The following is a 21,678-nucleotide window of genomic DNA, read 5'->3' as shown; positions in this document are numbered from 1 at the left end:
CATCCAGCCATCCTCCGTTGGATGGACATGTATATTGTTTTCAGATGCTTCCTATTATTTTTTTATCTTTTTGTTATTTTTTTATTTTTAAAAGATTTTTATTTATTTATTTGACAGAGAGAGACACAATGAGAGAGGGAACAGAAGCAGAGGGAGTGGGAGAGGGAGAAGCAGGCTTCCCACTGAGCAGGGAGCCCAGTACGGGGCTCGATCCCAGGACCCTGGGATCATGACCTGAGCCGAAGGCAGATGCTTAACGACTGAGCCACCCAGGCGCCCCCAGATGCTCCCTATTATTAACTGTGCCTCTGTGAACACCCTGGTGCACCTGTGGCACGTGGAGAAGGTCCTCGTGCACCTGTGGCATGTGGAGAAGAATGGCACGTGTGTCGTGCAGTTTAATGGACCCGGAAAGGTTGTCCTCCAAAATGGTAGCACCAACTCCCTCCCTCCAGCAGGGCACGAGAAAGCATTTCCCTAGGTCCCTTCTAGCCCTCCGTATTACTGAACTTGAAGATTTTGCCACCCTGGAAGATGAAAATTCATTTTTCATTGCTGAATTGCATTTCTCTGATCACTGAGATTGAGCAGTTTTTAGGTTTGCCAACCCTGTTTCCTCTTCTGCTGCACTCACTGTTATCCAAGTCAGCCTTCTGTGTTCCTCCCTCCTGCCCTCACTACTGTCCTGACTGCCCCCTGGATGCCCTCCCACTTCCCCTCCACCTGCCGGGTTCTTTCCCATCCTTCCAAGTTTCCTTCCTAAATGCCTTGGGCTTCAAAATCTGCTCAATCCAGTCTTTTTTTTTTTTTTTTAAGATTTTATTTATTTATTTGAGAGAGAGAGTGTGAGAGAGAGGATGAGCATGAGAAGTGGGAGGGTCAGAGGGAGAAGCAGACTCCCTGCTGAGTAGGGAGCCCGATGTGGGCCTCGATCCCAGGACTCAAGGATCATGACCTGAGCCGAAGGCAGTCGCTTAACCAACTGAGCCAGCCAGGCATCCCTGTCTCAATCCAGTCTTAATCCCCAGAAAGTTTTCCGGGGAGTTGGGAAGACGTGGAAAACGTGTTACAAGAGTGTGTTAGGGGCTATGGTGCTAATCCTCCACACTGTTTATTGAGAACTTACTAGGTGCCAAGAACTTGTTCTAAGACTTTAACTGTGGTGACTCCTTTCATTCTGCTAACAACCTGTGACCTGGGTACAATTATACCCACTCATGAGAAGAAAAGACGGAGGCACAGAGAAGTTAAGGGAATTTCCCCAAAGGCTTCCTGCAGGTAAGCAGCCAAACTGAGGTTCAAACCCAGGGTGTCAACTTCTTGAGAGTTTTGATAGGGTTTAGGAAGCACAGAGAATGGGCATTTAACCTGGCCTGGGGCAGTCAGGGATGGCTTCCTGGAGGAGCTGGCCCCTCAGATGAGCCTGAAGCCAGAACAGGAAGAGATGACCCAGCAATGAAATAGGAAATGGGTGTCAAGGAAGAGGGGCAGTGCTGAGCAATGTTTGGAGGCTGGAGGTCATGCTGGCTGCAGCTGGGAACGTGTGCCATGGGGCTGGAAAAAGCTGTGGTCCAAGCTGTGGGTCAGGGCCAGTTTGCGGTCATACCAGTTTATACCTCACCCCAAGGCTGGGCCAGTCCTGTCCTTCCCCTGCTCTGTGGGTGCTGGTGGGCAGGGCGCAGAGGGGGCTCCATAGATGGATGGCACTGGCGGGTACTCCGAGCAGTCCCAGGCCACCCACCTCAGCTCCTAACACACAGGTGCAGGGCGGGAGGGGGTGCCGCTGATTTACATCCTACAGGTTGGGGGGAAAACCCAGGAAGTGCAGCTCAGGCACTAATCAAATCTCAGGCTAATAATAAACGTCCTGAGTAATGAGCGGCTTGGGCTGGAGCAGGCAAGGTGGCCGGAGCCGGGCGGGCCAGGAACAGTGGCGTGAGTAGCTGGGGAGGTGGCTGGGTGGGGGTGAGTGGGGGCAAAGAGGGCTCGGCCAGGGGTACCCTGCATGGATTCGATGGGGATTGCTGCGCACGGCCTCCACAGCAGACAGGCAAGCTCGGGCAGTCTGAGGGTCGCCCCACGCCTCAGCACATGGACAGCCCCAAGTTAGGGGGCCTTGGGGGTCTGCACCTTGCACCCCAGGAGAGGAGCCTGGAGCTTGGAAGATCAGCACATAAGCAGAAATTCCATCCCAGATGCCCCCGACCCCGAGCTGGCCAGGGCACCTCAGCCAGGTTGGCCAGGAGGTTTAAAAAGTATTTTATTTTGAAGCCAAAGTGCGGAGGAGAGTTTAATGCAGCTTCTGCATACATCCTCCAGCTTTGAGGATTATCGACATATGGCCCCCCCTTTCCATGCCTTCCGTGTTCCCCCAGCAGCCCCCCTGGATCATTTAAAAACTAATAGCAAACACTGCATTGTTTGATTTGTGGATTCCTCAGCATTGAACTCTAAAAGCCTTTTAAAAAACAAAAATGAAAAAATTAACAATCAAACTCTGACCAGTTTGAAAAAGAAGCCCACCCCCAGCCCCCAGGTTCACCTGGGTGTCTCAGTCGGTTAAGCATCTACCTTCAGTTCAGGTCACGATCTCAGGGTTCTCGGATCAAGCCCCACGTCAGCAGGGAGCCTGCTTCTCCCTCCCCACTCTAGCTGCCACTCTGCCTACTTGTGATCCTTCTCTTCCTCTCTTTGTCAAATAAAAAAATAAAATCTTAAAAAAAAAAAAAGAAATAGAATGTCGCCCCTCTAGTATTACCAAATATCTGGTCAGTGTTGAGAATTTCCAACTGTCTCATCAATGTCTTTTCCGTTGATTTGTTCAAATCGGGATCTGACTACGCCCCCATTATGGCTTTGATTACACACTTTATTTTTAAAGATTTTATTTATTTATTTGACAGAGATCACAAGCAGGCAGAGAGGCAGGCAGAGAGAGAGGGGAAGGGAAGCAGGCTCCCCACTGAGCAGAAAGCACCATGCGGGGCTCCATCCCAGGACCCTGGGATCATGACCTGAGCAGAGGTTTTTTTTTTTTTTTTTTAGATTTTATTTATTTATTTGACTGAGAGAGATCACAAGTAGACAGAGAAGCAGGCAGAGAGAGAGAGAGAGAGGGAAGCAGGCTCCTGCTGAGCAGAGCCCCATGAGGGACTCGATCCCAGGACCCTGAGATCATGACCTGAGCCGAAGGCAGTGGCTTAACCCACTGAGCCACCCAGGCGCCCCCAGCAGAGGTTTTAACCCACTGAGCCACCCAGGTGCCCCTGATGACACATTTTAATCTAGAACAGTTCCCCTCTGGTCTCCCCTTTCTCCCCTCCTATTTATTATTGAAGAAGCTGGATAGTTTACCCTGCAGAATTTTTATCAGGGTTTTAAAGGCCCATTGAAGGCCCGAACCAGGAAGCATAGTTTGCTGGAGTGGAAGGATCCAAGTCTGTGCTGCGCAGAGGGGACCCCAAGGGTGGGTTTGAGGGGCTCCTCGGGGCCCTGGGTGGCCTGGTCTGGGTTCATGCACTGCTGCCTCCCGCTCTGTCCTGCTCCTATCAGGCAGGGAGCACATCTTTTCTCTGATTCCTTTTTAAACCTACTAACCTTGTCCCCAGACACGTCCCCAGCTAAGGGCTCGAATGTATAAAATTTCTAAGACCTTCAGAGCAGGCAAGGGCCAGAGGCCACCTTGACTCAGGCTGAAACTGCCCGGGCCCCCAGGACCACGGGCCCGGAATTGGTCAGAACCATGACGGGGCACTGAGCGTGGCTGCCATGTGCCCCAGAATCCGCCCCGGCCTGGAGTTCAGGGTTCTAGCTCCCCGGTGTTCACAGACTCCCTGTGTGAGCTTGGATGAGCCTTTTACCTTCCCTGGCTCTGTTTCCTCAGCTTTACTATGAAGAAGAGCCTCTGCCCTACCAGATGTCCCTCAGAACCTCAAACGGGCTTTGAACCTGCTAGAGCCCCTCTTGAGGAGTCCCAAGCAAAGGCTCGGAGAAGGGCTGCAGTTAAAAAAGCTTTGGGTTTCTTTAATCTGGCATTTTCCAAACTAATGTGACCACAGACGTCTTTCTTGGTACAGAACCTCTTAAGCCAAGCACACGAGAAATCCCAGGCAGAGGGATCCGACCATCATCCCCCTGGCTGCTCTTGGGTCTCAGGGTGTAGGAGGTGGGGGTGTGAGCCTCAAAACCAGGCGTGCAAGGGGTTCTCCCTTCTTCCCTCTATGTCAACAGAAGTTTCTCGAGGTTCTATTCTGCCAGGCTGGTGTCAGTCTTGGGGTTTTCCTGGCTCTTTGGGGGGCTGGATGCTGGTTCTGGAATGTTCTGTAGATCCAGGTCATGGTGGAGGAGTGGGGAGCAGGCATGGCACAATTGGGTCCCTGTCAGGTCCCACAGCTTGGTGGCACCCAGACCACGAGTATGTCTCAGAAGCTCTCTAGGGCTGCCCTGTCCAATCTAACCCAGAAGCCCCCCACCCATAACTTCACAGTGTGCTGGGGCGGCAGCAGCACCCTCCTTCTCCTCTCCCCAAATGAGGGAAGGGTCAGAGTCCTCTCTAATTTTGTTTGATCCTTTTGTATTTTCTTTTCTTTTACCTTTTTTTTTTTTTTAAGATTTTATTTATTTGACAGACAGAGATCACAAGTAGGCAGAGAGACAGGCAGAGAGAGAGGAGGAAGCAGGCTCCCCATGGAGCAGAGAGCCCAATCCCAAAACCCTGGGATCATGACCTGAGCCGAAGGCAGAGACTTTAACCCACTGAGCCACCCAGGCACCCCAAATCCTTTTGTATTTTCAATCTGTGTGTTGAGTAGATAGTGGTCACACACCGGAAGTACAGAAAGTATAAAAAGGTAGACAATATGAAGTCTTCCTTCTCTCTCCGTCCTTCAGCTGCCTAGTTCCTGCCTCCCTGGAAAGAAATAGCCTTATCTGCCATATCCTTTACATGTCACACAGTTTACCCCGTTAAAGTGTGCGAGGCAATGATACGGAGTGTGTTTGCAGACTGATGCAATCAGCACTATGATCTAATTTTAGAACATCTTCATCACCTCACACTCTCCATTCCTCCTCACCCCAGGCCTTAGATTATCACTAATCTGTTTTCTGTCTCTACAGATTTGCCTGTATTTTTCTTTTTTTTTCTTTTTAAAGATTTTATTTATTTATTTGACAGACAGAGATCACAAGTAGGCAGAGAGGCAGGAAGAGAAAGAGGAGGAAGCAGGCTCCCCGCTGAGCAGAGAGCCCAATGCAGGGTTCAATCCGGGAACACTGGGATCATGACCTGAGCCGAAGGCAGAGGCTTAACCCACTGAGCCACCCAGGTGCCCCAGATTTGCCTGTATTTTTCTTAAAAAGATTTCTTTATTTATTTGGAGAGTGGGGCAGAGAAAGAGGGAGAGAGAGACCCTCAAGAAGATTCCCTGCTAAGCACGGAGTCAGATACAGGGCTCCATCCCAAGAGCCTAAGCTCGAAACCTGAGCCAGAGTCAAGAGTCAGCCACTCAACCGATTAAGCCACCCAGACACACTTAAGCTCCTGTTTTGGACAATTTTATAAAAATCGAATGTGGTTTTATCCAATTGGGGCACCTGGGTGGCTCAGTCGTTGGGTGTCTGCCTTCACCTCAGGTCATGATCCCAGGGTCCTGGGATCAAGCCCCACAATAGGCTCCCTGCTCCCTCCTCTCCTACTCCCCCTGCCTGTGTTCCCTCTCTGGCGGTGTGTCTCTCTCTGTCAAGTAAATAAAATAAAAATCTTAAAAAAAAAAAATCCAATGTGGGGCACCTGGGTGTCTCAGTGGGTTAAGCGCCTGCCTTTGGCTCGGGTCATGATCCCAGGGTCCTGGGATCGAGCCCCACATCGGGCTCCTTGCTCATCAGGAAGCTTGCTTCTCATTCTCCCTCTGCCTGCTGCTCCCCTTGCTTGTGCTCTCTCAATCTCTCTCTGTTTCTCTGTCAAATAAATAAATAAAATCTTAAAAAAAATCTAATGTGGTGTTTTGCAAACTGCCTTCTTCCTCCTAGCATGATGTTTTTAAGCTTCATTCATTTTGTAGTATATATCAGCACTTTTTTCCTTTTTATGGCCCATTAATATTCCATTTAATAGATATACCACATTTTATCCATTCGTCAATTGATGGACATTTGGGTTGTTTCTGCTTTTTGGCTATTATGAATAATGCTGCCATGAACATTCGTGTTCAAGTATTTGGGTGGACATGTTTTCATTTGTCTTGGAGCAGAATTGCTGGGTCTTAGAGCAATTCTCTGCTTAACACTTTGAGGAACTACCAAACTGTTTTCCACGGTAGCTGTACCATTTGATACTCTTGCTTCCTGTATGAGGGTTCTAGTTACTCCACATCCTCAGGAACACGTGTTATTATCCCTTTGTTCATTATAGTCATTTTAGTATGTATGTCAGTGTGGTTTTGATTTGCATTTCCCTATTGACACGTGATGTTGACCATCTTTTCATGAGCTTAGTAGCCATTCACATTATCTTTTTGGAAAAATGTCTAACTCCTTAACCTATTTTTAAATTGGGTTGTTTTTCACTATTCGATTATAAGCATTCTTTTATATATTCTGGATCCTCCAACATATATATGGTTTGCAAATATTTCCTCCCCCTCTGTGGATTGTCCTTTTATTTTCTTGATAGTATTCTGTGAAACACAAACGTGTTTAATTTTGATAAAGTCCAATCTCTCAATCTTCTCTGTAGCCATTTATGCATTTGGTGTCATTGCCTAACCCCAAAGCATGAAGATTCACTTGTTTTCTTCTAAATTTATCATTTTAGCTCTTACATTTAGATCTATGATCACTGGGAGTTAATTTTTGGGTATGGTGGGATGTAGGAGTCCAAATTTCCTTTTTTTTTTAAAGAAAGGATTTATTTATTTATTTGACAGAAAGATCACGAGTAGGCAGAGAGGCAGGCAGAAGGAGAGAAGGAAGCAGGCTCCCCACCGAGCAGAGAGCTCGATACAGGGCTTGATCCCAGGACCCTGGGATCATGACCTGAGCTGAAGGCAGAGGCTTTAACCCACTGAGCCACCCAGGTGCTCTAGGAGTCCAAATTTCTTGTTTTACACATGTCTATCCTATTGTCTCAGCAATCTTTGTTGAAGACTATCCTTTCTCCCATTGAGTTGTCTTGAAACCCTTGTTGAATATCAATTGACTATAAATGTTAGGCTTTATTTATGGACTCTCAATTCTATCCCATTGGTCTATGGTTATCTTTATGCCAGTACTACACTGTCTTATTTACTATTGCTTTGTAGTAAGTTTTGAAATTGAAAACTGTGAGTTTTCCAACTGTTCTTCTTTTTTGAGATTGCTTTCGCTCTTCTGGGTCTCTTGCATTTCTATATGATTTAAGGATCAGCTTGTCAAATTCTGCAGAAAAGTCAGCTGTGATTTTTTTATTAGGATTGCATTGACTCTGTAGAATAATTTGGGGAGTATTGCCATTTAAACAATATTAAGTCTTTCAATCCATGAACATGAGATGTCTCTCCATTTATTTAGGTTTTTTAAGATTTCTGTCAAAAACGTTTTGTAGTTTTCAATGTACACAAGTTTGGCACTCTTTTGTTAAATTTATTCCTAAGATTTTTATTTAAAACACCATTTTTTTGTTTCTTGTATTTCTTTATAATGTTTCTTTGTATATATGCTAACACTTACAGATTTGAACTTTCCCTTTTTTTGCAAAAAGGAAGGAAGGTAGGTCCAACCCTATGAACTATGCTGTTATGTACACTATTTATTTTTGTTTTTGTTTTTCCACATAATATATCTTAGAGTTCTTTTCATAGCAATATATAAAGAGCTTTGTAATTCTTTTTTTAGAGATGCATGTAGTCCTGTATACAAGCATACTATAATTTACTCATTCAGTCCTCTATTGATGAGCATTTCAGTTTTTACCAATCTTCTGCTATTACAAACATTGCTGCAGTGAATTTATTATTTCATACTCTGGGATAAATCCCAGAGTTTAATCACTGTATCACTGGTAAATGCATCAGTAATTTTGACAAATGTTGCCAAATTGCCCTCCACGAGGGTTGTCCCTAACTACCCACTCTACTTTTCATACTGAACTGGAGTGCCAGTTTCCTCATGACTTTGCCATTAGAAGGTATTATTAAGCATCTGGATTTTTAAGTCCATTAAAGGGAAGATAGTATCAGCACAGTTGTCTTTGGAATGAACCAGACATCTTTATGATGTTTTTCCCTGTCTGTGAACTGTCCACTGTGTTTGCTCAGTTTTCTATTGGGTAACTGGCTTTTCCCCTTCTATTTACAGATATGAACTGCAATGTTTTGTTCTCACTTTCTATTTGCCTTTAGACTTTTCTGAAGGCATTTTTGGTCATGTTTGGGGTTTTTTTGTTTGCTTGTTCTGTGAAGTCTGTTTTATCAGTCTTTTCTTTTATGGATTTTGGATATGGGGTCATAGTTAGAAAGGCCTTTCATACTCCAAGGTCACAAAGAAATATCAGGGCATTTTTTCCCCTAGAACTTTTGTAATTTTATTCTTTTTCACACTTAAATCTTTGGGCTGGTGGTTTTGTTTTTGTTATATATATATATATATATATGTATATATATATACACACACACATATATGTATATGTGAAGTTGTTTACATATATACATGCACATGTATATATGTGTATATATGTGTGTATGTGTGTGTATATATGAAATTATTTCCTGTGCTGGTTTCTGGTCCACTTACTTTGTCTATTCCAGGAATCCTCTCCCCTAAGTTTTAAAAGTAAAAACCAAGATTTTTGCTTTTCCATCTCTCCACTCCAGGACACCTCTGCCCTGAGTCCTACTTGAATGGAGGAAATGCAGGCAGGAGAGGGGGAAGAGTAAAACTTGAATATTGTCCCAGCCCAGCTGTCTATAACACAGTGCAAAAATGGAGACTGCTTTTCATTCCACAAGTCTTTACTGAGGACAGCAATGTGCAAGGTCATTTATGAGCATTTACCTACTATGTCCTGGTATTATGGAAAGCACAGACTCAGAGATGAATGAGACAGTGAAATGAGGCAGAATGGCTACACCTTCAAATGTAAGTTACAAAACAAGAAATATGACCAGGTAGACATGCTCAGACCACAAGGTCATCCAGGAAGACACCTGTGAGACAGCTCAGAGGATAGGAGAGGCAAGAGGATAAAACAGTTATGGGGGCAAGTGTTTTTAGAAAATTATGATGCTTAAGCTACAAGTTGAGGTTGCGGGAGAAGTTCCCAGGCCTGGAGGGCTAATTCGAGGATATACCATTATTAATAAAAATATTCTATCATTATAAGAGATTCTATGATTTTATATTACTATAAAATGATTATAATTGTGACTATAATTAATCCATTATATTTTGTATCACTTGTATCAGACAAGTAACCACCACTTAGCAGCCGTGTCTCAGGCCAGTTACATGCATGTCACAGGCACATCCTTGCGAGAACTTTCTCTGCAGAGGAAAGCCTATATCCTCCACTTTGCAGATAAGGAAAGCTGAGGTTGTGTGCCCTTTCCCAAGGTGATTCAGTGGTGACCCAGAGCTGTGGTTTCCCCACCACACGCACTTCGGTTCTCTCAAAGTTCAGCCACTGAACTGTGGCAAATCAATTTTCAAAATGAGCTAACAGGGGGCAAAAATTATAATAGGTAGAAATGGTCATTCTCTTTTTATAAACCAAAACTGAGAAAGTGACTTGACTAGGAGTCCCAAGACCCAATTTAGTTCTGACTTAAATCCTGTGTGGGGACCGTGGGCTCACCACCCTGAGAATCTCTGAAAGGTAGTTTGGGGTGGGGGCGCTGGCTGAGGTCAGTCTCCGACCTGTGTTCAGTATTTCAGAAGAGCCTGGTAGGAAATCAGTTACAATGAACTGAAATGAAAAGCCACCTTCTCATTCCCGTCTTTGTCTCCTCCCCTCACCTTGTCCTCTTACCTCTCCCACCACCCCAACCCCTCTACCTCCTCTTCCTTCTTCTTCATGTAAATAAAAGCGAGGTTGTAAGTGGTCATTGCCTGTTCTCCTGCGGGTGCCCCAGGTGTCAGGCTGTGACCTCCTCCAGGACACGCACCCCATCTCTTCACATTGGAATCCCCTCCTGACCTCACCCCACCAGTGACAGCCTAGCTCAAGGCCCCCAGTTCACACTGTGTGGACTTAAAGACTGGATGAGAAATTCCTCCCATCTTGAAGATGTTTTTGTCCTTTCTTTTCAATTCAAGATTTTTTTGACAAAATTGTAAAGAGTCAGAATGAGGACCTGAGATTTTACATCCCTCCTGTTCCTTTCTCATGGGGATGGGACTCTCTCCCCACCATAGAGAGAGATATGGTGTTGTCTTAGGCCCTTAGGCAGGAATTTGCCCTTTTATTTTTCCCTTGACTCAGGTCCAGGCCTTGGCCAGCACAGTACTCCATATTGCAAGGAGCGGAAGTATTAATAAGGGCAATAGCTCAGAAGGTTAACCTTTTACTAATAGTCCAGTACGATGCCAGGCAAAGCAGCTGCCATGCATGAAATGTTCACATTGTCCATATAAAGTAAACAATAACATCCCTATTTTACAGATGGGGACACTGGGGTTCCAGGAGGTGACGTTCTGCCCAAGGCCACACAGTTAGGAAGTGCTGGGCCCGGGATACATAGTCCAGTGGTTCCCAGCCCTTGCTACCTGATAGCTTCCCTGGGCTCACTCTCAAAGAGTCTCAGAATATAATAAGCATACAGTGCTAGTTCTTGACTTTCCAATTTTATATACTATGTATTAACTTCCTGCTTTGTAAGACAAGAACTCAATTCTTACATCACCCTCTGTGTATGCACAACCTCTCCTCCACCCAGTCTCCCAGAGCTCTGCCTTTAGTTAGACCCATGGAGACTGTGAGCACGTCTGATACAGACAATGGAACTGACCTGATGACGGATGGAACAGGAACAGCAGTGTACTCAGCCAGCCTGGCACATTGTGCTGTTGAGTCCCTCAACGACACAAATTCCTTTGGATCCCTTCAGCCAACCCAGCTGTTCAAGGATAGACTGCTCTCTTTGCTGTCAGCTAATCAGTTGCCCCCAAACGTAAAATGCTCTAGAGTTTTGTTCTTCCTTTTATTCATCGTCTCTTGTAAGTCCCAGTATTGCCTTTGTTCATTGACAGTGGTCTAATGGCTATCTCCACTCACACAAATGAGTAACATTTGTTACTCATAATTCAAAGTCTCTGAGTTACTCATGGAATGTTGCTCACACATTTATGATGTTGTGGATTTTGTTCCCAGCAGAACCATATGGGTTCTATGATTTCCCTGGGCTTCATAGTGCCTCAGTTTTCTCTGTGTGTATCAGTAATTTATCCGCAGCTCTGTGACAAGCTCAGCCTGTCAGTTGGCCAAACATACTCACTTGTCTATTATTTCAACGTTTTCATCGGAGACCTTTCTTCCCTCTTTTCTTTTTTACCTGGGAGAGGATTCCCTCTAGGCCTATAAATGCTGTCCCCAGAGACTTCTTTCATCATCATTCTGAGAATTTTAACTTCATCTCTTTGCTGAGATGGAACCACTCTTTCTCCCCCTCTCCCCATTGTTTTGTTTACTCCCTACATTTGATGGAGCATATACCCCAGTAGCTCACCAGGAAATGGTGCATGGATGGAAGATAAACGTTTTTGAGACTTTCTGTGTCTCATAACATCTTTATTTGACCCCATACTTGATTAATAACATGCAGTGTTCTAGACTGAAAATATTTCTCTCTTTTTTTAAAGATTTTATTTATTTATTTGACAGAGAGATCACAAGTAGACGGAGAGGCAGGCAGAGAGAGAGATAGAAGGAAGCAGGCTCCCTGCTGAGCAGAGAGCCCGATGCGGGACTTGATCCCAGGACCCTGAGATCATGACCTGAGCCGAAGGCAGCGGCTTAACCCACTGAGCCACCCAGGCGCCCTAGACTGAAAATATTTCTATCATAAATTTGGAGCATTTTTCCCTATCTTTTCCTTCTGGTTTGCTTTTTATGTGTGTGTGTGTGTGAAATATACAGAATAAAATTTAGCATTTTAGTCATTTTTAAGTGTACAATTCAGTGGCGTTAAGTACATGCACAATGTTTTGGAACCATCACCACTATCTACCCAAAACTTTTCATCCTCCCAGTTCCCTGCCCCGCCCCCAGTGCCTGGTGATCTCTAGTCTGCGTTCTGCCTCTATGAACTTGCCTGGTCTGGGTCCCTCACTCAAGTGGAATCACACAATGTTTGTTCTTTTGTGGCTGGCTTATTTCACTAAGTATAAGATCTAGAAAGTTCTTCCATGTTCCTCCATGTGTCAGTGCTTCACTCATTTTAATAACTGGATAATATTCCAGTGTAGATAGCTCTTTTTACTTATCCTTTCATCTAATGATAAACACTTGGGCTTTCCACATTTTGGCTATTGTGAATAACACTGCTGTGAACTCTGGTGTACAAGTGTCTGTTTGAATCGCTGTTTTGAGTTCCTTGGGGTGTATTCCTAGAACTGGAATTGCTGGGCCCAACGTTAGCTCCGTATTTAACTTTTTGAGGAACTGCCAAATTGTTTTCTATTGTGGTTGCCGCCTTTTGCATTCCCATAATCAATACATGAGGGGTCCGATTCCTCCATGTTCTTCTCAACACTTGTTATTTTTTCCTTTTTTGAAAATAGCCATTCTAATGAACATGAATGAACATATCTCACTGTAGTTTTGATTTGAATTTTTCTAGTGACTGATGATGATGAGTATTCTTATATGCTTATAGGCCATTTGGATGTCTTCTTTGGGAGAAATGTCAATTCAAGTATTTTGTCCCTTTTGGCTTAACTTGTTTTTATTTTGGTTCTTGAGTCTTGATAGTTCTTTATATCTTCTGCATATTAATCCCTTATCAGAGATATTTGCCCCCATTCTGTGAGCTCCCATTTTTCACTCTCTTGATATGCACAGAAGTTTTAAGTTTTTATGAAATCCAGTTTATCTAGGTGTTGTATCAAAAGTGTCATTGCCAGATTGAATCCGTGAAGACTTTCCCCTCTTTTCTTCTAAAAGTTTTATAGTTTCAGCCTTATCTTTAGGTCTCTGATGCATTTTAAGTTAATTTTTGCATATATTGTAAGGTAAGGGTTCAACTTCATTCTTTCACATGTGGATATACAGTTTTCTCAGCACCATTTATTGAAAATTGTCCTTACCCCACTGAAATATTTTGGACCCCTGTTGAAAGTCAATGGATTGTTTATGTGAGAGTTTATTTCTGGTCCATTTCTGTACCATTCCACTGTTCCAGGTGGCCGTCATCATTCCAGTATTATACCGCTTAACCATTTACTTTAGCTTTGCAATAAGTTTTGAAATCAGGAAGTGCTGGTCCTTCAACCCATCTTTTTAAAAAATTTTTACTTTTTTAAGATTTTATTTATTTATTTATTTGGCATAGAGAGAGAGAGAGAGAGATCACAAGCAAGGCAAGCAGAGAGAGAGGGGGAAGTAGGCTCCCTGCCGAGCAGAAAGCCCAATGCGGGGCTTGATCCCAGGACCCTGACATCACGACCTGAGCTGAAGGCAGAGCCTCAACCCACTGATCCACCCAGGTGCCCCCCTCCAACTATTCTTATTCTTCAAAGTTGTTTTGGTTTATTTAGGGTTCCTTGCAATTCCATATGAAGTCTTAGGATGAATTTTTGTATTTGTATAAAAAAGTTACTGGGATTTTGTTAAGGATTACATTGAATCTGTAGATCACCTTGGGTAGTATTGCTATCTTAATATTAATATCTTGCCATCTTAATATTAATATCTTCCAGTCCATGAACATAGGATGTCCTTGTTAAGTCTTCTTTAATTTCAGTAATGTTTAGTAGTTTTTCAGTGAATGTGTTTTTGCTACCTTGGTTAAGATTATTTCTAAGCATTTTAATCTTTTTTTATGCCTTTGTAAATGGAATTGTTTTCTTAATTTCCTTTTAGAATTGTTTGCTGCAAATATATATATAAAATTGTGTTTTGATTTTATCCTACAACTTACCATTAGCTCCAATAAGGGTGTGTGTGTGTGTGTGTGTGTATGTGTGTAGCTTTTAGGGACTTTACATATAAGATCCCGTTATCTGTGAACAGAGATAATTTAACTTTCTCCTTTCCAATTTAGATGTCTTATTTCTTTTTCTTGTCTAATTGCTCTAGCTAGAACTTTCGGTACTAGGTTCAATTGATGCAGTGAAAGTGGTCATTCTTGTCTTGTTGCTGCTCTTAGGAGGGAAGCTTTCAGTCTTCCACAATTGAGTAGGATGTCAGCTGTGAGTTTTTCATATATGGCTATAATCATATTGAGGAAATGTTCTCCTATTTTTGCTTTACTTTTTTATTTTTTTGATCATGGAAAGGTTTTGGATTTTGTCAAATGCTTTTTCTGCACCAACTGAGATGAGCATACAGTTTTTCTTTTCATTCTTTTAATGTGGTATATTACACTGATTAGTTTTTGTGTAATGAACCATTGTTGCATTCCAAGAAAAGAAAATCCCACTTTTTTGTGGTGTAGAATCCTTTTAATATAGCTTTTGGAATTTATTTGCTAATATCTTGTTGAGAATTTTTACATCTGTGTTCATAAGACATATTGGTCTGTAATTTTCTTTTCTTATTTTGTCTTTCTGAGGCTTTGGTAGCAGTGTAATGCTGACCTCATAGAATGACTTAAGAGGTATTCCCTCCTCTTCAATTTTTTTAGAAGAGTCTGAGAAGTATTAGTGTCAATTCTTCTCTTAAGTGTTTCATCAGACTCACCAGTGACACTATCTGCTCATGGGCTTTTCACTGAGAGGTTTCTGATTACTGATTCGATCTTCTTACTTGTTACATATAAGACTGTTCAGATATTCCTTTTTCATGTCAGTTTTTGTAAATTGTATGTTTCTAGGAATTTGTCTGTTTATCTAGGTTACTCAATTGGTTCGATGTATAATTGCTCATAGTATTCTCATAATCTGTAAAATCTGTAGTAATATCCCCACTTTCATTTTTTATCTCTTTTTTTCCATTTTATTTTATTTTCATCATGGTAAGTGTACTGTATAATCCCCATTACCTATTTCACTCATCCCCCACCCACCTTGCCTCTGGTAACCAACAGTTTGTTCTCCATAGTTAAGTCTGTTTCTTGGTTTGCCTCTCTCTCTCTTTTTTTCACCTTTGTGCATTTGTTTTGTTTCTTAAATTCCATATATTAGTGAAATCATACAGTATTTGTCCTTCTTTGACTGACTTATTTTGCTTAGCATAATACTCTCCAGTTCCATCCATGTCTTCGCAAATGGCAAGATTTCATTCTTTTTTTATGGCTGAGTTGTATGGCATTGTCGATATATACCACATATTCATTTGTCTATCCATGAACACTTGGTCTGCTTCCATGGTTTGGCTATTGTAAATAATGCTGCAATAAACACAGAGGTGCATGTATCCCTTTGCATTTATATATATACATATATATATATATGGGTAAATACCTAGTAGTGCAATTCCTAGATCATAAGGTAGTTCTATTTTTTTTTTAAAGATTTTACTTATTTATTTGACAGAGATAGATAACAAGTAGGCAGAGAGGCAGGCAGAGAGAGGAGGGTAAGCAGGCTCTGCGCCCAGCAGAGACCCCAATGCGGGGCTCGATTCCAGGACCCTGAGATCATGACCCGAGCCGAAGGCAGATGCCCAACCCACTGAGCCACCCAGGCGTCCCAGTAGTTCTATTTTTAATTTTTAAGGAACCTCCATATTGTTTTCCACAGTGGCTGCACCAATTTTTATTCCCACCAATATTGCTAGAGGGTTCCTTTTTCTCCACATCCTCACCAACAGTTCCTATTTCTTGTATTTTTTATTTTAACCATTCTGACAAGTGTAAGGTGATATTTCATTGTAGTTTTGATTTGCATTTCCCTGATGATGGGTGATGCTGAGCATCTTTTCATGTCCCACTTTCATTTCTGACTTTAGTAATTTGAGTCTTCTGTTTTTCTTAGTTAGTTTAGTTAAGGTCTGTCAATTTTGTTAATCTATTCAAAGAACAAGCGTTCAGTTTTGTTGATTATCTGTAGTACAGTTTTTCCGGTTCTATATTTTATTTATCTCCACTCCAATCTTTATTAGTTCTTTCCATCCAATATCTCTGGGTTTAGTTCACTCTTCTTTTTCTAGTTCCTCAAGGTGTACAGTTAGGTTACGATTTGAGAATTCCTATTTTTTTAAAAGATTTTATTTATTTATTTGACAGAAAGAGAGAGAGAGAGATCACAAGTAGGCAGAGAGGCAGGCAGAGAGAGAGGAGGAAACAGGCTCCCCGCCGAGCAGGGAGCCCGATGCAGGGCTGGATCCCAGGACCCTGGGATCATGACCTGAGCCGAAGGCAGAGGCCTAACCCACTGAGCCACCCAGGCGCCCCTTGTTTTTTATTTTAAAAGAAAGTGAAGGGGGAAGAGGCAGAAGGGAAGAGGGAGAGAGATACTCTTAAGCAGACTCCACGCCCAGTGGATCCCAACTTGATCTCACAACTTGAGATCATGATCTCATAACCTGAGATCATGATCTGAGCCAAAATCAAGAGTTGGACATTTAACGGACTAAGTCACCCAGGTGCCCCTATGATGTAATATATGGTCTATCATAGAGAATATTCCATGCACACTTGAGAAGAACATGTATTCTGCTGTTGTTGAGTGTAGCGCACTGTGTATGTTCGTTATACATCATTGGTTTATAGTGTTTATTTGTAGCTGCTTTATAGTATCATTCAAGTCCTCCATTTCCTTATTAATCTTTTGCCTGGTTCTGCTATCCATTCCTGAAAGTGGGTATTGCCATATCCAAATATTACTGCAGAATTATCTTTTTCTCCCTTCAATTCTGTTAATTTCTGTTTCGTATATTTTGGGGCTCCATTATTAGGTGCATGTATGTTTATTGTGGTCAAACTTTTTATTGATATATTTTGTCCTTCTTTGTTTCTTATAACCTTATAATCTTTGTTTCTTATAACTTTTGCTTAAAGGCCTATTTTGTCTGACAATAATAATACCACCTCAGCTCTCTTTTGGCTATTTTTTGCATGGAATATATTTATCCACTGTTTTTACTTACAATCTCATTGTAAGATTGTTTTGTACAATCTCTTTATTTTTTTTATCTAAAGTCTCTTGTAGACAGCATATAGATGGAGACTCTCTTCTTTTTAAATACGATCTGCCAATTTCTGTCTTTTAAAGTTTATTTGTTTTTAACATTTTATTTATTTATTTGACAGAGAGAGATCACAAGTAGCCAGACAGGCAGGTGGGGCGGGGGAGCAGGCTCCCCACCAAGCAGAGAGCCCAACGCAGGGCTCGATCCTAGGACCCCAGGATCATGACCTGAGCCAAGGGCAGAGGCTTAACCCACTGAGCCACCCAGGCGCCCTGAATTTCTGCCTTTTAATAGAGAAATTTAGTCCATTTATTTTGATGTAGTTACTAATAAAAAAGGATTTTCTTCTCTCATTTATCTGTTTGCTGTATGTTTTATATGTTTGTTGTCTTGTTATCCCTCCATTGCTATCTTTTTATGTATCTAGTTAGTTACTCATGTGTAATATTTGATTTGCCTTTTCTTTCTTCTTTTGTATTTTTTAAAGTTATTTTCTTAGTGGTTATCTTAAGGATTACAATTAAATCTTAAACTCATAAAAACTTGATTTGAAGATTAACTTAGTTTCAATAATACACATATTATCTTCTTATATCTCTGTTCCTTCCTATTTATATTGTTATTGTCACAGATAACCTCTTTATACAGTTTTTAAAAGATTTTATTTATTTATTTGATGGAAAGAGATGGAACACAAGCAGGGGAAGCTGGAGAGGGAGAAGCAGGCTTCCTGCCGAACAAGGAGCCCAATGTGGGCCTCGATCCCAGGACCCTGGGATCAAGACCTGAATGGAAGGCAGATGCTTAACAACTGAGCCACCCAGGCACCCCACCTTTTTATACATTTTATGCCCATTAACATAGATTTATAGTCATTATTTCATGCACTGTTTCATTAAATCATATAGGGAAAAAAAGAGGAGTTACAAATCACTCAAAAAGTACAATAATACTGGCTTTTATAATTACCTATGTAGTTATCTTTACCAATGTTCCTTATCTGTTTTTATGACTGTGTCTATGTCTAGGGTACTTTCATTTCTGCAAAAAGGACTCCCTTTAGCATTCCATGTTGGGCAGGTGTAATGAATGAGGGTAATGGACTCCCTTGGCTTCTATTTATCTGGAAATGTCTTAATTTTCCCTTCATTCTTGAAGGATAGTTTTGCTGGCTATATAATTCTTGGTTGGCAAATACTTCCTTTCAGGACTTTACATACATCATCCCACCAACTCCTGGCCTCCATGGTTTCTGAGGAGAAATTAGCTGTTGATTGTTTTTAAAGATCACCTGTAAGTGACAAGTTGTTTCTCTGTTTCAGGTTTTACAATTTTCTCTTTGTCTTTGTGTTTCCTCGTTTTTATTACAATGTGTCTCAGTATGGGCTCTTTGAATTTATCTTATTGAGAGTTCTTTGAGATTTTTAAACGTGTATATTTATGTCTCTTAAGATTTGAGAAATTTTCAGCCATTATTTCTTCAAATATTGTTTATGTCCTTTTCTTTCTCTCCTTCTGAAACTCCTATAAACTTATGGTGGCATGTTTGATTAGGCTCCACAAGTCCCCCAGAGTCTGTTCACTTGTCCTCATTTTTAAAAAAAAGTTTGCTTTCTCAGACTAAACAATTTAATTGTTTTATCTTCAGGTTCACTGATCCTTTCTTTTGCCTTCTCAAATCTGTTGTTGAACACCTTTAGTGAGTTTTTTAAAATTTCAGTTATTGGACTTTTCTTCAACTCCAGAATTTCCATTTGTTTCTATTGTTCAATAGATTATTTTTAGAGCAGTTTTGGGCTCACAGAAAAATTGAGTGGGAAGTACAGAGAATTCCCCTACACCTCATACTCCCAAACATGCCCAGCCTCCTATACTATCAGCGTCCTGCAATAAAGTGATACATTTGTTACAAGTGATGAATTTACATTAATACATCATTATCACCCAAAGTCCGTAAGTTTACATAAACATTTACTTTGGTGTTGTACCATCTATGGGATTTCACAAATATGTATAAGGTCATGTATCCACCATGATAGTATCATACAGATTAGTTTTCATGCCCTATAAAATCTCCTGCTCTCCACCTTTATTTCTCCCTCCTCAAGCCCCTGACAACCACTCATCTTTCTACAGTTTGTATGGTTCTGCCTTTCCTAGAATATCATATAGCTAGAATCACATAGTAGCCTTTTCAACTTAGCTTCTTTCAGTTACTAATATGCATTTAAGATTCCTCCATGTGTTTTCATGGCTGATAACTCATTTCTTTTTAGTGTTGAATAAATTCCATTGTTTGGATGTACTGTTGTTTATTCATCCATGTACCTACTGAGGGAAACCTTTCTTGCTTCCAAGTTTTGGTTCCTTCTTTTACAACTTCTATCTCCTTATTCATAGTCTCATCCATCATTGTTTTTCTGATTTCCTTTAGTTCTTTGTCCATAGTTTTCTTTAGCTCATTGAATATATTTAAGACCATTGATTTGACATCTTTGACTAATATTTCTAATGTCTAGACTTCTTCATTGATAATTTGTGTCAAATTTTTTTTCTGTGAATATGTCATATTTTCCTCTTTGTATGTTTTGTAAGTTTTCTGAGAACTGGACATTTTGAGTATTATGTTGCAGTAATTCTAATTTTCTCATTCCTCAGGAATTGTTGTATCTTGCTTGTTGATGGCTGGAGTCCATTTGTGGCTTTTCCAAACTACATTTGAAAATGTGTGTTTATTGCGTGTGGTCACTGAAGTTTCTGTTCCTTCATCTCTGCAGTCAGCCAGTAACCTGACAAATATTTCCTTAAAAGTCTGGCTACCAAAGGGGAGGGGGGGAAGTACTGTCTCTTTAAATCTCCATGGAACACTTGGGGTGCCTGCGTGGCTCAGTCAGTTAAGTGTCTGTCTTCAGCTCAGGTCATGATCTCAGAGTCCTGGACAGAGTCCTACATCAGGCTCCCTGCTTGGTACGGAGTCTGCTTCTCTCCCTCTCTCCCTCTCTCTCAAGTAAATAAATAAATAATCTTTAATAATATAAATAAATCCCCATGGAAGCCACTTCAGCTGATGGGGGTTGAAACAATTGCCACCAGCCTGTGTGCTAACCTCTCACTGATCAAAAAGAGCAAAGAGCAGTCAGAACCTATAGTCCCAATATTTTGAGGACAAGGTCCCTATTGCCCATCTAGATTCCAGCAAGTTGGACTAGCAATATGACCAGTTGTTCCCACTGCTGCATACATGGGGCTGGAGACTGAGGAATGGTAGTCACCAACACGAAATAGGCTGAAATGCACCAAAATTCCAAAAATTTACCAGTATCTTCATCCAGATTTCCCCTGCATAAGTCCAGAGTTCCACAACAGTTACTCAAGAGGGTTGCTGCCTGCTCAACAGCTGTTAGGTGGAAAGGCAGGTTACTGGAACTTCTACTCTGCCTTCTTCCCAGACATTGTTCTTACATCCTAGTTTCGATTTGAGATGTCCACGGACTTCCTTACAAAACTCCAAAACTCTGTGAGTAACCTGCTTGTTCTCAAGACAGTTTTAGAATCTGCTCTTAATATTTGGTCCTCCTAAATTTTATGATGATGGGTCATGGCTTGTGAGAATTTGTTATGTCAGACACCTGACTGGTTCTTTGACTCTGGAAGCTATATCCTAGAAATCTGTTTTCTCTGGAACTCCCATTAGTGAACCCTTGGACTTCTTGAAATAATTCCATAATTTTCTTATTTTTTTCTCTCCTTATTTTCTGGGAAATTTCTTCAATAACATTTTGCAACGTTCTTACTGATGTTTTTATTCTGGCTATTATATTTATAATGTCTAATAATTCTTATTTGTCTTATACATATTCTTTTTTAAAAGATTTTATTTATTTATTTGACAGAGAGAGAGAGAGCACAGCAGGGGGAGCAGCAGGGGTGGGGAGAGGGAAAAGCAAGCTCACTGAGCAGGTATCCCATTGTGGGGCTCAATCCCAGGACCCTGGGATTATGACCTGAGCTAAAGGCAGACCTTAGCGACTGAGCCACCCAGGTGCCCCAGTTCTATGCATATTCTCTTCAAAGACAGTACACCATTACTTTTCATGAATGTAAAAATTCTCCTATCATTCTGAGGATATCAGTTGTTGCTGTTGTCACCTTTTAATTTTCTTCTATTCTCTGCATTTTCTCTCTTGGCTCCCAGCATGTTCTTTCTGCCCGCTTCGTTTGAATTCTCTTCCATGTAGAGGGTGTGCTCAAATATCAGGTGACATGTGGTTGGTTCTTGGTTCACAACTTAGACTTAGACTGAGGCAGAAACAGCTGATCAGAAGTTCTGGGTAAACAAATGAGGTTGTTAATGTAGAAGCTTTGCTCTCAGATGGTCAAGCAGAAAACTTGGTCATTTTCTAGAGAGAATCTCC

At 41.6% G+C, this 21,678-nt stretch overlaps 1 protein-coding gene across 1 annotated transcript in view; it reads left to right on the top strand.

The window, feature by feature from the left end:
* The first annotated feature begins 1,882 nt into the window (after positions 1–1,882).
* Positions 1,883–21,678, top strand: part of TNFRSF13B (TNF receptor superfamily member 13B) — a 34,199-nt gene continuing 14,403 nt past the window's right edge. Inside the window, exon 1 of the mRNA XM_044250629.1 lies at positions 1,883–1,935. The gene's annotated coding sequence lies outside the window, so the exon portion shown is untranslated. The remainder of the gene's footprint in view (positions 1,936–21,678) is intronic.

This window comes from Neovison vison, chromosome 5 (genome assembly GCF_020171115.1).
Source record: "Neovison vison isolate M4711 chromosome 5, ASM_NN_V1, whole genome shotgun sequence".
Lineage (NCBI taxonomy): Eukaryota > Metazoa > Chordata > Mammalia > Carnivora > Mustelidae > Neogale > Neogale vison.
Note: the sequence above shows the minus strand (reverse complement) of the source record. Positions and strands in the feature narration are given on the sequence as shown.